At 39.9% G+C, this 14,309-nt stretch overlaps 1 non-coding gene across 1 annotated transcript; it reads right to left on the bottom strand.

The window, feature by feature from the left end:
- Window positions 1–13,996: 13,996 nt before the first annotated feature.
- On the bottom strand, window positions 13,997–14,069 carry TRNAK-UUU (transfer RNA lysine (anticodon UUU)). Its single transcript has one exon. It is a non-coding gene; the product is annotated as a tRNA-Lys (tRNA).
- Between the last annotated feature and the right edge of the window lie 240 nt (window positions 14,070–14,309).

Here is a 14,309-nt window from a genome sequence, read left to right as displayed (position 1 = left end):
ACCGATCTGGGGTCCATTACACGGCGGAAGCGGCGAGTAAGGTAGCGGATAGGATACTCGACCACTGTAGGCCTTTTTTAGGATAGAGGGCAGGTCACTTAGTGGGTCAGTAACATCTGGGGATAGCGCGTATAATATTATTAATAAAAATATAAAAGTCACCGGCAAAACTGGCATTGATTTAGAAAGACATGTGACACGCACTTCCCCACAAAGGCGTCCTAAATTACAGTCAGGCACAAATAAGGACGTTATTCAACATCAAAATAATTTAACTATACTTGTTATAAATTGCAGAAGCCTCAAGAACAAATCAGCGGATCTAGAACACATAATCCAAACTCATTCCGCTGATATAGTATTAGGCACAGAGAGTTGGCTGTGCAATGACATAAATGACCAAGAAATTTTCCCAATAGATTTCAAAGTTTACCGACACGATAGAGATACAAGACCCGGAGGAGGGGTTTTCGTGGCAGTTAAAAGTCATTTTGAAAGCAGGCAAGTTTCATTTGAAAATAATAACATAGAAAGTGTTTGGTGCACCTTAATACGGACCAATCAACCCAACATAAATTTATGCTCTTTCTACAGACCTCCAGACTCAGATTTGAAAACACTTCACACCCTCAACGATCAAATTTACAATTTTACACGTAAATATAATAACAGCATAAACATAATTGGTGGCGACTTTAATCTCCCTGGTATAGATTGGGACAACAATATCGTTAAATCTGGGACCCGCGATCGCGAATCTTGCAATTCCATGATAAAATTGGTTCAAAGAAACTCCCTCCATCAAGCAGTACGCATGCCCACCCGTGGAAAAAACATATTGGATCTATTTCTTACAAACACGCCTGAACGTATTATTTGTGTATCAACTGATGAGGGGTTGAGTGACCATAAAGCAATTAATGTTCACTTGGACATAGAAATAAAAAAAATTGTTAAACCAAAAATAAAAATATATAATTACCATAAAGCAGACTTTGAATCTTTTGCCAATCAATTAAACTCTTCACTACCCGAGTTCAAAACCCGCTTAAGTCATGTCAACGTGGAAGAAACTTGGACAGAATTTGTCAATATCATGCAAAAAGAAATCGTAGATTTCATACCTATAAAATACGTTAAAGCAAATCGCGACCCCAGGTGGTACAATAAAGACGTTAGAAAAGCCCTTCGAATGCAGAGAATCTACATCTAGGGTAAAGAGGGCAGGCGTGAACACATCATCCCCTGAGAATAAACAATTATGGGACACATATAGATCCTCCAAAATTGAAACCAAAACACAATTACGTAGCGCTTTACTGGACTTTAAACGTAAAGTTCTTTGCGAGCACTTGGACACAGACCCCAAAGCTTTCTGGTCATATGTTAGGGAAGTAAATGGGAGTAAACAAACCGTGGCTTGCTTAAGGGATTGTAGCAATATAATTCATACACACAGTGAGGGTAAAGCTAACATCTTAAATTCATTCTTCCAAAGCGTTTTCTCGAATGATGTTGCCACCGCATATCTCCAAGAAACAATACATACTCCACCCATGGAAAAAATAACAGTGGACCAACAAGGAATTCTAAAATTGCTTAACGAGATTAAACCCAACAAATCCCCGGGTCCCGAAAATATACCAGCTAGGGTGATAAAACATTTAGCTCCAAACATTGCCCCGTACCTTGAATTTATATTTAACAGTAGTTGATACGGGGTAACCTACGATTCCTACGATAAAACCCAAGCGTCACCGAAATGCTCATGGATTTGGGGTGGGAATCATTGGCTGAGAGACGATTCAATGCAAGATCAAACCACAAAGATAAACTAAGGGAGATAGATTCCAAGACAGATAGGTACAAATACTCATTCTTTCCCCGAACAATCAGAAATCATAATAGCAAGAAACCGAAGTCACTTTAGAAATATTAGAAACGTTGAATTTACAAGTCGGAATAAAGTTAAACACTATAGAGATGTTAGGTATACTTTTTGCCACCCTCAGCGTCTAAAAAATAATTAGTTGTATTTAAATGCATGATCTTCCACTAACCTTATGTGTTTTGCTATAATAACCCATTCTTTCCGAATGACCTCATTCATGTTCTGTTCATCTGTTTTTAAGTTTCCCTTTCAATCCCTTGTCCCTCTCCGCGGGGGACAAGTCCTGCTACCTGCAACGTTGGGTCGCATTCCCTGCCATTTAGAGACTCTTTGGGGGTAGAGTGTTTCGTGGTGCATTTTCATGTGGTAGTGATGTTTCAATTTCTTGCCTGTTGTGTCCTGGCTTCCGTGTTGTAGGATGTCTTTCGTGCTGCATCATGGGGTGCAGTTTTTTAGTTGTTTTGCGGTATATGTGTTTGCATGAGTATTGGATGAAGGGATTTTTGCATGAGTGTGTGCGCTGCTGTGGGTGTAATTTTCCGTGTTGTTTTTTTGCATGTGGTATTTTTCTTTTTTACGGTTGGTGACCTAACACCCCCCGCCACACGCCCTTGCGGCGGCTTGCGGGGTATTATGTAGATGTAGATGTAGATACTTTCAGGTGTATGTTAGTTGGTAGTTTGAGTGTTTGCATTTGTGTGGGGTGTAAGTGTTCATGCATGAATGTATGCCATGTTTTTTTTTATATATATGATTTTGTCGTTATTTGCATGCGGTTTTTTTTTCTTTTTCTTTTCTAAATTATGGGTGGTGTCCTAGCACCCCCCGCCACACGCCCTTGCGGCGGCTTGCGGGGTATTAAGTAGATGTAGATGTAGATATATCTAACATTTCTGTGACACTATCTGTTCTTTTGTACTTTCCGAGTACATATCTTGCTGCCCTTCTTTGAACTTTTTCTATCTTTTTAATATGTCCCACCTCATATGGATCCCATACTATGGAGGAGTATTCTAGGATAAGGATAACCAGTGCCTTATATACTTTTTCTTTTGTGGCTACGCTACTTCCTTTTAAATTTCTCATCACCCAATGCAATACTTTAAATGCCTTCCGTGTCAAATTGTCTACTTGGACTACCCACCCAAGATCCCTAGTTGAATAAATGCCTATATATTTGCATTGACTAGTACATGGGATTCTTTCTCCAAAGAGGGTGTAAATTTCCTTTTCTGCATTCTTTTTATTTGAAAATTTTATATGCTTACTTTTACTTATATTAATACCCATATTATTATTTGTAACCCAGTCACCAAGGCGATCAATGTCATTTTGTAATATTACGTGGTCATTTACATGCTCTATCCGTCTGTATATAATGCAGTCATCAGCAAAGAGTCTTATTTGGGAATGTAAATTGTTTGGTAGATCGTTTACGTAAATTAGGAAGAGTAATGGCCCTAGAACACTGCCTTGTGGAACTCCTGCTAATACGCTCGCCTCATTTGAAAATGTATCCCGTAATTTTACTTTTTGAGTTCTGCCTCTGAGAAAATTTTTTATCCATTGTTTTACCCTCAAGTCCAATGGTAACGAATCCAACTTTAACAATAATTTATCGAGAGGCACTCGGTCAAAAGGTAGCGGATAGGATACTCGACCACTGTAGGCCTTTTTTAGGATAGAGGGCAGGTCTCTTTGTGGGTCAGTAACATCTGGGGATAGCGCGTATAATATTATTTATAAAAATATAAAAGTCACCGACAACACTGACATTGATTTAGAAAGAATTGTGACACGCACTTCCCCACAAAGGCGTCCTAAATTACAGTCAGGCACAAATAAGGACGTTATTCAACATCAAAATAATTTAACTATACTTGTTATAAATTGCAGAAGCCTCAAGAACAAATCAGCGGATCTAAAACACTTAATCCAAACTCATTCCGCTGATATAGTATTAGGCACAGAGAGTTGGCTGTGCAATGACATAAATGACCAAGAAATTTTCCCAATAGATTTCAAAGTTTACCGACACGATAGAGATACAAGACCCGGAGGAGGGGTTTTCGTGGCAGTTAAAAGTCATTTTGAAAGCAGGCAAGTTTCATTTGAAAATAATAACATAGAAAGTGTTTGGTGCACCTTAATACGGACCAATCAACCCAACATAAATTTATGCTCTTTCTACAGACCTCCAGACTCAGATTTGAAAACACTTCACACCCTCAACGATCAAATTTACAATTTTACACGTAAATATAATAACAGCATAAACATAATTGGTGGCGACTTTAATCTCCCTGGTATAGATTGGGACAACAATATCGTTAAATCTGGGACCCGCGATCGCGAATCTTGCAATTCCATGATAAAATTGGTTCAAAGAAACTCCCTCCATCAAGCAGTACGCATGCCCACCCGTGGAAAGAACATATTGGATCTATTTCTTACAAACACGCCTGAACGTATTATTAGTGTATCAACTGATGAGGGCTTGAGTGACCATAAAGCAATTAATGTCCACTTGGACATAGAAATAAAAATGATTGTTAAACCAAAAAGAAAAATTTATAATTACCATAAAGCAGACTTTGAATCTTTTGCCAATCAATTAAACTCTTCACTACCCGAGTTCAAAACCCGCTTAAGTCATGTCAACGTGGAAGAAACTTGGACAGAATTTGTCAATATCATGCAAAAAGGAATCGTAGATTTCATACCTATAAAATACGTTAAAGCAAATCGCGACCCCAGGTGGTACAATAAAGACGGTTAGAAAAGCCCTTCGAAAGCAGAGAATGCTACACTCTAGGGTAAAGAGGGCAGGCGTGAACACATCATCCCCTGAGAATAAACAATTATGGGACACATATAGATCCTCTAAAATTGAAACCAAAACACAATTACGTAGCGCCTTACTGGACTTTAAACGTAAAGTTCTTTGCGAGCACTTGGACACAGACCCCAAAGCTTTCTGGTCATATGTTAGGGAAGTAAATGGGAGTAAACAAACCGTGGCTTGCTTAAGGGATTGTAGCAATATAATTCATACAGACAGCGAGGGTAAAGCTAACATCCTAAATTCATTCTTCCAAAGCGTTTTCTCGAACGATGTTGCCACCGCATATCTCCAAGAAACAATACATACTCCACCCATGGAAAAAATAACAGTGGACCAACAAGGAATTCTAAAATTGCTTAACGAGATTAAACCCAACAAATCCCCGGGTCCCGAAAATATACCAGCTAGGGTGATAAAACATTTAGCTCCAAACATTGCCCCGTACCTTGAATTCATATTTAACAAATCCCTCAAAGAGTGCAAAGTACCTAAGATTTGGAAAACCGCGCAAATAACGCCTATTTTTAAAGGTGGTGACAGGGAGGATCCCAGTAATTACAGACCTATATCTCTCACTTCTATCTGTTGCAAAATCTTAGAGCACATAATTGTCAGTTCAATAATGAGACACCTTGACAATATTAACTTTTTAAGTGACAATCAACACGGATTCAGGAAAACCCGCTCCTGCGAGACCCAATTAGGATTATTTACACATGATTTACTTTTATCGGGTGAGAGAGGTAGGCAAGTGGATGCCATCTTCTTAGATTTTCAAAAGGCATTTGATAAGGTCCCACATGGTAAACTCATTCATAAATTAAAGGTCGCGGGTATAAATAAGGGCGCCATAAGTTGGGTTAAAGATTTTCTTTCGGAGCGGGAACAGAGGGTAGTCCTTGATGGCGCTAGTTCCGACAGCGTTCGAGTCACGTCGGGGGTAACTCAGGGAAGTGTGATCGGGCCGTTGCTTTTCTTGATTTTTGTTAACGATTTGAACCGCGAAGTGAAAAGTAAAATTAGGATGTTCGCGGATGACACGGTGATCTATCGGAAGATATCTGGGGATGAGGATCGTTTTATTCTAGCGCAGGATATAGATTGCATTACTAAATGGTGTTCTAACTGGGGATTGACTCTAAATTATAATAAATGTTCAGTGGTAAATTTCTTTAAAAGATCAACGGGATTTGCTTACAAATTAGCTGGAGGTGACCTAGCAGTAGTTGATACGGTAAAATACCTAGGTGTCACATTCACAAAAGACTTAACTTGGGGGACTCACATACGTAAAGTCTGCGGTCAAGCATATAAAAAATTGGGATTCATTAGACGCGTTGTCGGCAAAAGTGACTCGAAGGTCAAGGAACGTTGTTACCACGCTCTTGTAAGGCCTCATTTAGAATACGCATGCAGCGTGTGGGATCCGAGTGAAAAAGGCCTCATTCGGGAAATCGAGAAGGTTCAACGCCGGGCAGCCCGTTTTGTAAAAAATTCCTACGATGAAACGCAAAGCGTCACCGAAATGCTCATGGATTTGGGGTGGGAATCATTGGCTGAGAGACGATTCAATGCAAGATTGAAATTATTAAATAAATTTAGATCCGCATGTTTCAGCACCGAGGTCTCGCAAATTATTCGTACTCCTTCATACATTAGTCGCTTGGATCATGCATATAAAATTCGGGAAATAGATGCCAGAACTAGCCGACTCGACTCCTTCTTCCCACGGACAATACGGGATAGCAACTGCAGGGTTATAGATGGCAAAAATTCCACTTGCCACCCTCAGCGTCTAAAAAATAATTAGTTGTATTTAAATGCATGCTCTTCCACTAACCTTATGTGTTTTGCTATAATAACCCATTCTTTCCGAATGACTTCATTCATGTTCTGTTCATCTGTTTTTAAGTTTCCCTTTCAATCCCTCGTCCCTCTCCGCGGGGGCAAATTCCTGCTACCTGCAACGTTGGGTCCCATTCCCTGCCATTTAGAGACTCTTTGGGGGTAGAGTGTTTCGTGGTGCATTTTCATGTGGTAGTGATGTTTCAATTTCTTGCTTGTTGTGTCCTGGCTTCCGTGTTGTAGGATGTCTTTCGTGCTGCATCATGGGGTGCAGTTTTTTAGTTGTTTTGCGGTATATGTGTTTGCATGAGTATTGGATGAAGGGATTTTTGCATGAGTGTGTGCGCTGCTGTGGGTGTAATTTTCCGTGTTGTTTTTTTTTTGCATGTGGTATTTTTCTTTTTCACGGTTGGTGACCTAACACCCCCCGCCACACGCCCTTGCGGCGGCTTGCGGGGTATTATGTAGATGTAGATGTAGATGTAGATGCGACTGTTGCCAACGGTTCCACGAAAGGATGATTGAATAGAGGACAATCTTTTCGGAAAAATTCCCTGAAACATTTAGGAGCGAATGTCATTTTTTTAAAATGTTTTCGAATTATAAATTACGTTCATATGGATGGATATTTATTCAACACAAATGTCATTCTCGAAAAGTGAAATAATGCGACATGAAATTAATTTTGTTGTCGACTCAAGGAAGATTTTAATTTAACGGAGAGTGCACAGCCATCAGCTACTTACCCGGAAATTTTTGGACTCGAACCAGGTTGTCTCCGGGACGCCCCAACTGTGGTCACTTTGAGCTGTATTCCTCCCTGCTGGAATCTCTGTAAGTAAACCTGCAGGTGAGGTGAGAGTTAGTATAAAATTCAAATACATTGAAAGAGATGGGCTCTACTCTCACCCATCAAATGAGCAATCAGCTGTTTGGTTAAAAATTGCGTGAAATATAACAAAAATTATTAGTTGTTGCTAAATAATTACTCTATGAATAATCTGAACTTATTACCGTGTATTTCAACATAACCTTTGTTTTCATTGCATCCTCTTTATAGCTATTAATATCATTTGGAGCAGTCTGCAGGCAAAGATGGAAGTTTTTTCTTGGAATCGTCACTTCTACTCATCTGGCACCCGCCTAAAATACACGGACGGAAATAAGGCCCCACCTAGAGTACGCAGCAGGTGTATGGGATCCTTACGAGGCAGGCTTAGTTTTGAAACTTGATGGAGGGCAATGTGGAACAGCCAGGTTTATGAATACCTCTAATGAGCAAGATAGCATTTTCGCGACACTCTTGGACGGATTAGGATGGAAGTCACTGATTGGCCATAGGACGAAATACAGGTTAAGCTTACTGTGTAAATTTGAAGCAGATTACTTATATGAGGTTCTTAAAGACATATTTTAGGCCTCGACTTACTGCGGTAGATCAGATCACGTAAGTAAAATCAGGGAGGTACTGCAACGGTTTTATATAAAATGTCGTTCTTTCCTCGTACCATTAGAGATCAAAAAAGAGACATGACCGCAGGCGCGAAGGAGGTAACTAGTATTGGTATGTATATCTTTTGTCAATATCCTTCATAAATTTTAAATATACCCATCTTTTTGAAAATGTTTCCTTCATAATCTACGGGTATTCTATTATTGAATATTGTTGCATTTAAGTCCCTTATTTCGAGTGATTAACTTGGCTCGAGTGCATGATCGAACTGATATTTGTGTAGAGGTGTAATGATTGTGATTGTACATGAATTACTGGTGATCTAACACCCCCCGCCACACACCCTTCCAGCAGCTTGCGGAGTATCATGTAGATTGAGATGTCAATCGAGTAAAATACCCTATTGCCTTTTATTATGACAAACCATACTTCAAATGATGAGACTTTCCACTAATCAACATGGCTACGTATTCTTTCCTCCCCCCCTGCCTCGTTAATCAACCCTTTCTTTCCGCTATCAGCCTTTGAAATTTCATCTACTCTCAATATCCAATGCATATACTTTTCCTGTCTCGATCGAATTTCTCCAAAAAAGGTTCTCTCTTCATTTGAGGAATAAGTAAGTCTCATGGCTGTACAAAACTGCGCCTCGAATCATATTTTTAGCAGCATAATCAAATAAAAGTAAAAAGTACATGGAGCGTAATAAAGTTACAAAAGTACCTGCATAAACCTATCAATATATTTTTCCTGTGAGGACACGTGCTTGATATGTCATCTCGGTTCAGATTTTATAATTTATTAGTACCAGTGTGTGTATTTAAAATTAAAATAACTCCATTTCAACACTTATTCACTAACTTCCTCTCCTTCCTTGCTTTCCTCATTCTCATAAGTTATTTTAACTTCGAGGATTGATTTTCAGGAACTCACTAGACTGCCCTGTTCTCTGCAAATGTCTTTGTTGCCTCATAGCTCTTGGCTTTCACATCTTCTATCACCAACTTCTCATACCTATTTTTGACCTTTCTCCGTAATATTTATCATATATGTTTCCTTCAATTATCGTCATACCTAGGCCATTATGCCTCAGGATATGTGCTGTTTGTTTTCTTTCAAGTGTCCTCTATAGACCACGTTTCTCTTTACTGACTCCACGACCTATGTTCACCGACTCCTTGAAGTCCTTCTTCAATCGTTCAACCGTCTGTCCATTTAAACTTCGTCGTTCTTCGGGGGCACATGGCTTTGATAGGAAGGAATGTATTTTCTGAAGAAGCATGAAGTATTTTTCAGTTAGTTAAGGATCCGCCGGACGTTGGACGAACCACTACAATAGACCCTATAAATCTTTTCGTGGATTGACCGTCACGAGAATGAGTTCATGGCCTCAGAATTTATTTTCATCTTCAGAGCGCTTAACTCCAATCGTAGAACTCAACCGCGAAACGAAAAACGACCGCCGCCCGTTGAGGTCTCCTGGGAGCGAGTCACGCGGCGAGGGCGTGGAAGGCGACGAACCCGCGGCGGGGGGAGTCCGTGACCCGGTTTCCCGAGAGATCCCGCCCCTCTCGAGGGGGACGACAGGGAGAGGGGAGGGAAGGTAGACGCACGCACGCACGATCCAGCTCGCACGCACTTTCATTCCGCCGGGAGGGAGCGAGGAGAAATGCGAGCATTCGACGTGAGTGGACCCTGTTCGTCTCCCGCGAGCATGGCGGGGATGTGGGTGAGGTCATCGCCGCAATTGACTTTTGATTCGCGGCAACGATATCGGGAGACGCGCGATGACTGACTCCTCTCGTTATCGTTAATATTTATAGGCAAAACTTTGAATCTGGGTACGAATTGGGTCCAGTTACGTCCGTGCGGTATTCATTTAGCGACATCGGCTTTCGATATAAAATAAGAGGCGTAAATGTATGGAGGAAGCAATGGTCTAATTTTTTTTCCATAAAATTATGTAATCTCTTCCATATGCGTATCCAGAAACTCGCTAACATTATTTTCACAACTAATGTTATTTTTTATTACCTAGTGTAATACCTACATATAACGTCCATATCATCAAAACAGCAATGTTTAACTATCGTCAATATATTAATGTAAACGATAATTATTGTATGTCACCAGTTCTTATTATAATGCGCCTCCCTCGGTTGAGGTTTGCAAGGAAACCCGATGCGGGTTCCGCATTTTCATTATTTTCGGAAAGGTGAGGAACCATCTCACACACGCCGCTCTTGTTAGGATTGCATATGATAATTTTTCCACCGCGTTCTCTATATTAAGATTAAGTCACACGCTCTGCAAGAGTCTAAAAAATTCTAATAAGTCTGATTACTCACCCGGGATCAAACATGTAGATATGGTGTAAAAAGACGATTTAGTTATTATCATTCTGATCCGATGCTCGAGTTTAAATTGTAAAAAATAAACCAGTTCCTGTGCCCTGCGTTGCTAAGGCCTAAGGTAAGGGACAAAAAATAAATACAGAGATACTCCTGTTGAAGATTTGCGAGTAATGTTTTCTGGCATAGCATTTTTCAATCCATTCCAGTAAGTCATTTCACTTGTGGGGTCAGTGGCAGCCAGTTATGAATGCCAAGTACATTGGAAAGAGAGAGGTCATAGTTTACCACTACCGCGGTGACCACTTGTTTGCCACATATGGAAAGTCACTCCTCATTTTGTAATCTACCCCAGCGGTGGCTTTTAGGGAACTAAAAAAAAGGCATTGGTGTAAATAACTCATTTCTAAAAATATGTGCAACACTGCTAATTTTTAAATTTTGTTTTCTCGGTGTCTCTAAAACACTATTATTTGAAACTGAAGGCATTTTATAGAAATCATTCTTCAATTTCGGGTGGAAATATCAACTTTATATCATTATTATTTTTTGTACGTATGCACTGTACATACTTATGCACGTTTAATTTTGTTTTAAGTGCTGAATTTCCATTACATCGCATTATTTTGGTGTATCTCAGTGATAAGAAAATTAAATATTTTCAACATGTACCTAATGATCCTTGCGAAATGGTTCACAACCATTGCACAATATAGCATACAGGAGTGGTTTAATTGATGGACACTCCAATTTTACGTGTTTATTTCGATATCAGTGGTAATGCATCCATTTCCACACATATCAATAGCGTTTCCTTTTGGTGATTGCCACAAAGAAGACAAGGAAGTAGCAATTGATGCTTTGTTTAAATCCGCCCGTTGTACGCAGTTAGGCGCTAATTTGTCCTGAGCAACCATAGGATACGCGATTCTTCTGTTTTGGCTTTGATTGAGTTTTCCCCCGAGTCAAAGGGTTTGATTTGAAAATTGTTTTTGAATCTTAAATTCAACGATCATAATTACAATCACAGGAGTTAATCTTTGCTTTCGGCGAATGGAAGTGGTCCATTGATCGTTGGGTTCCAAGGAATTAAAAAACCTTCTAAAATTTATTAGCGTCAGATTTGATCTTAAGACTTCGATTCCTTATTTTCCTGTTTATCATATGGAAGGCGTCCTGAGTAGTACTAGGACTAAGTCGTGCTAATAGACCAACGTACCAACTTGGAGCGGACAGGTTTATGAATAGTTGTTATGAACAAGGAAACAGTGTCACGACACTATTGGAAGAGGTAGGATGAGTGCCACTAGTTGACCTTGGCTTTAAATACAGGTTAAGTTTACTGCGTAAATATGAGGCTGGTTACTTATCTGAGGATGTTAAGGGCAACGGATAGATTTAAAATATCATGTTTTCCTCACACCTTTAGAGATTAAAATAGATATGACAGCAATGACGTAGGAGATAATTAGAATTAATAATGCATATATTTGTCGATATCCTCCATTTTCTTTCCTGTATGATATTTTTTCACTGAGTACACTCATCTTTTTAACTGTTCTACAGTATGGTTTGAATTTACCTATCCTGTTATTGAATACTGGGGCACGTAAGTACTTTCAATCGTGCGATTAAAATTTTTCGAGTTAATGATCAAACTAATATTCGTGTAGATGTGATATGATTGTAACTTTGAATGTATGGCTGGTGACCCCCCGCCACACACCATTGCGGCGAATTGCGGAATATTGTGTAAATGCACTTGTATGTAGATGTGCTATTGGTTGAGTGATTCTTATGCTTCGATGATTGCTCAACGTATCTGTTCTTCTGTTATGCTTGTTTTGGTTAATGTTTTGATTAGCGTCTTGGTAAAAGTTCTGAGTAAAAATGGGGTTGATATCTCTATACTGTCTATCGATGTACGAATGGACCTTCGTTGGTTTTTGATTTGTTAATCCCCTCACCCTTAAATTTGTTTGTGGAAATAAGCTTGCGCAATGAAATCGTACCCTGGGGTGTAAATCTGCAAGCAGGGTATGTCATTTCTTTTTTTTTTTAGAGTTGGTGGTAATTTATGTATTTGTATTGTACACTATTCCTTCTATTATATGAAGAATATAATAGAAGGAAAAAAAGAGGGAAAAGTCCCAAGAGGAAGGCCAAGGGATAAATGCATGGGGCTAATAAAGAAGAAAGTACATTGCCAAAAAATACCACGAATGAAGCCAATTAGGGTCAGATAGAGTAGGATGGAGGGCTGCAGTCAACCAATCTTGGGATTGAACGTCCAAATAACGATTATGATTATGTATTCCATTGCATTTATTTTTATATTTTGCAACATTCCCTTTACATCTTCTCCACCCCACCCCCTTCTTCCACCGAGATCCATCTTTTCGGAATATTTCAGCGGTTAAATTGTCTGCGGGATGGCGAAAAAAAAGTCGTGATTTATATCGGAAAAGTTCGGCATTTAAATCGTTTCGTGTTCACCTTGTGCCTAATTGGTATTGTCATAATTCAGCAAAATTGTGATTTGGCAAGGATCGAAACATAGTGTGAAGTTGGGTTTCTTTTTATTTTTTGTCTCCTTAGACGTCGCTCGACGAGTGGGTGCGGTCATGTGTACTCATAAATAATTTGCGGACGCTGCATCCGTTGCCCCCTCACTCCCGCTCCCCGTTCGACGCCAAAGTGCCGTTCCGAGGCGGGGCGCGGATTTCACCGCCGGGAGAAACCTATCCCCGGCGACCGCGTGGGGTCCACCTCTCTCTCTCTCTCTCTCGTCTTGGCGGTCAATGCCATCAACTGCGGTCGAGAGGGACGCTGCCCTCTCTCCCCTTCTTGGCTTCCTCCCTCCCGCACACCTGTGTCTGTGTAGGAGAGAGAGAATTAAGGGGAAGACATCGATTCTCTCCGTCGGTGGATTGGCTTCTTTTTAAATTGTACATGCGTATTCGCACATGCAAGCAAGTCTACTCCCCGGCGTCTCCTCTCCCAACCACCTTTACCTGTTGCCATGTGAACGCGAGATCCATCCATTAGCCTGGTCGGCTTGACGTCTCATTTTCAAAAAAAATATGACCTTTGGCGATTAAAGACTTCGCCGCGAAATTATCGACCGATGGCGAATCCTTAACTTGCGAATGCATATTCGGGGGTGTGAACGAACGGCTTCCTATTTGACTGGTTTAGGATCAAACAAATTATCTCATCCTGACCAAGTTTTTCGATGAATTTACTGATACATATCGCATTTTCCTTTGCCGCCTTCCTCAGTCTTTCAACGATTAACTTTTATCAATATTTTTCCCACTTTGAAGTTAAATTTTCGGTTCCCCGTATCACGAAAGAGTTTTATTTTCTTTACAAGGTTTGTATAAAAATATCCGTAAAATAATCTCGTCATGCACACCTCTTGTGCGTGATATCTTTTATTATTGTACATAACTATGACTGAGACCCATTCGCATTACACAATTCAATTTCATCTGCCGATTATTTGGAATAAGGAATTTATTTATTGTTTGGTTATTTTATCGGGAATATCTTGTAAATTCTATCAATCGTTTGCTATGGAATTCAACATGTTCTGAAATAAAAAATAACGCCCGGACAGGGACTTGAACCCTGGACCCTTAGGTTAAAAGCCTAATGCTCTACCGACTGAGCTATCCGGGCTCTGTGCATGTACTATAGTATGCCGAACATGTTCTGAATTCTTACGTGATTCGGTACCGTTCATTTCCTAAGACCTTCAAGGCCAACTGATATGTAATTAGCTCTGTTACTTCTGTGGTATGCAGAAGTTTACATTTAATTAAATGTATCGCCAAATGACGGACCTTACTCGAAATTTACTTGATTTTGATTAAATCGCCCGAAAATATTTAAAAATGGAAGGGCGACAATGCGAGCAAG

The sequence above is a fragment of the Hetaerina americana genome, unplaced genomic scaffold (genome assembly GCF_022747635.1).
Source record: "Hetaerina americana unplaced genomic scaffold, ioHetAmer1.1.p SCAF_7, whole genome shotgun sequence".
NCBI classification, from domain to species: Eukaryota; Metazoa; Arthropoda; class Insecta; order Odonata; family Calopterygidae; genus Hetaerina; species Hetaerina americana.
This window is presented reverse-complemented; position numbering and strand designations above follow the sequence as displayed.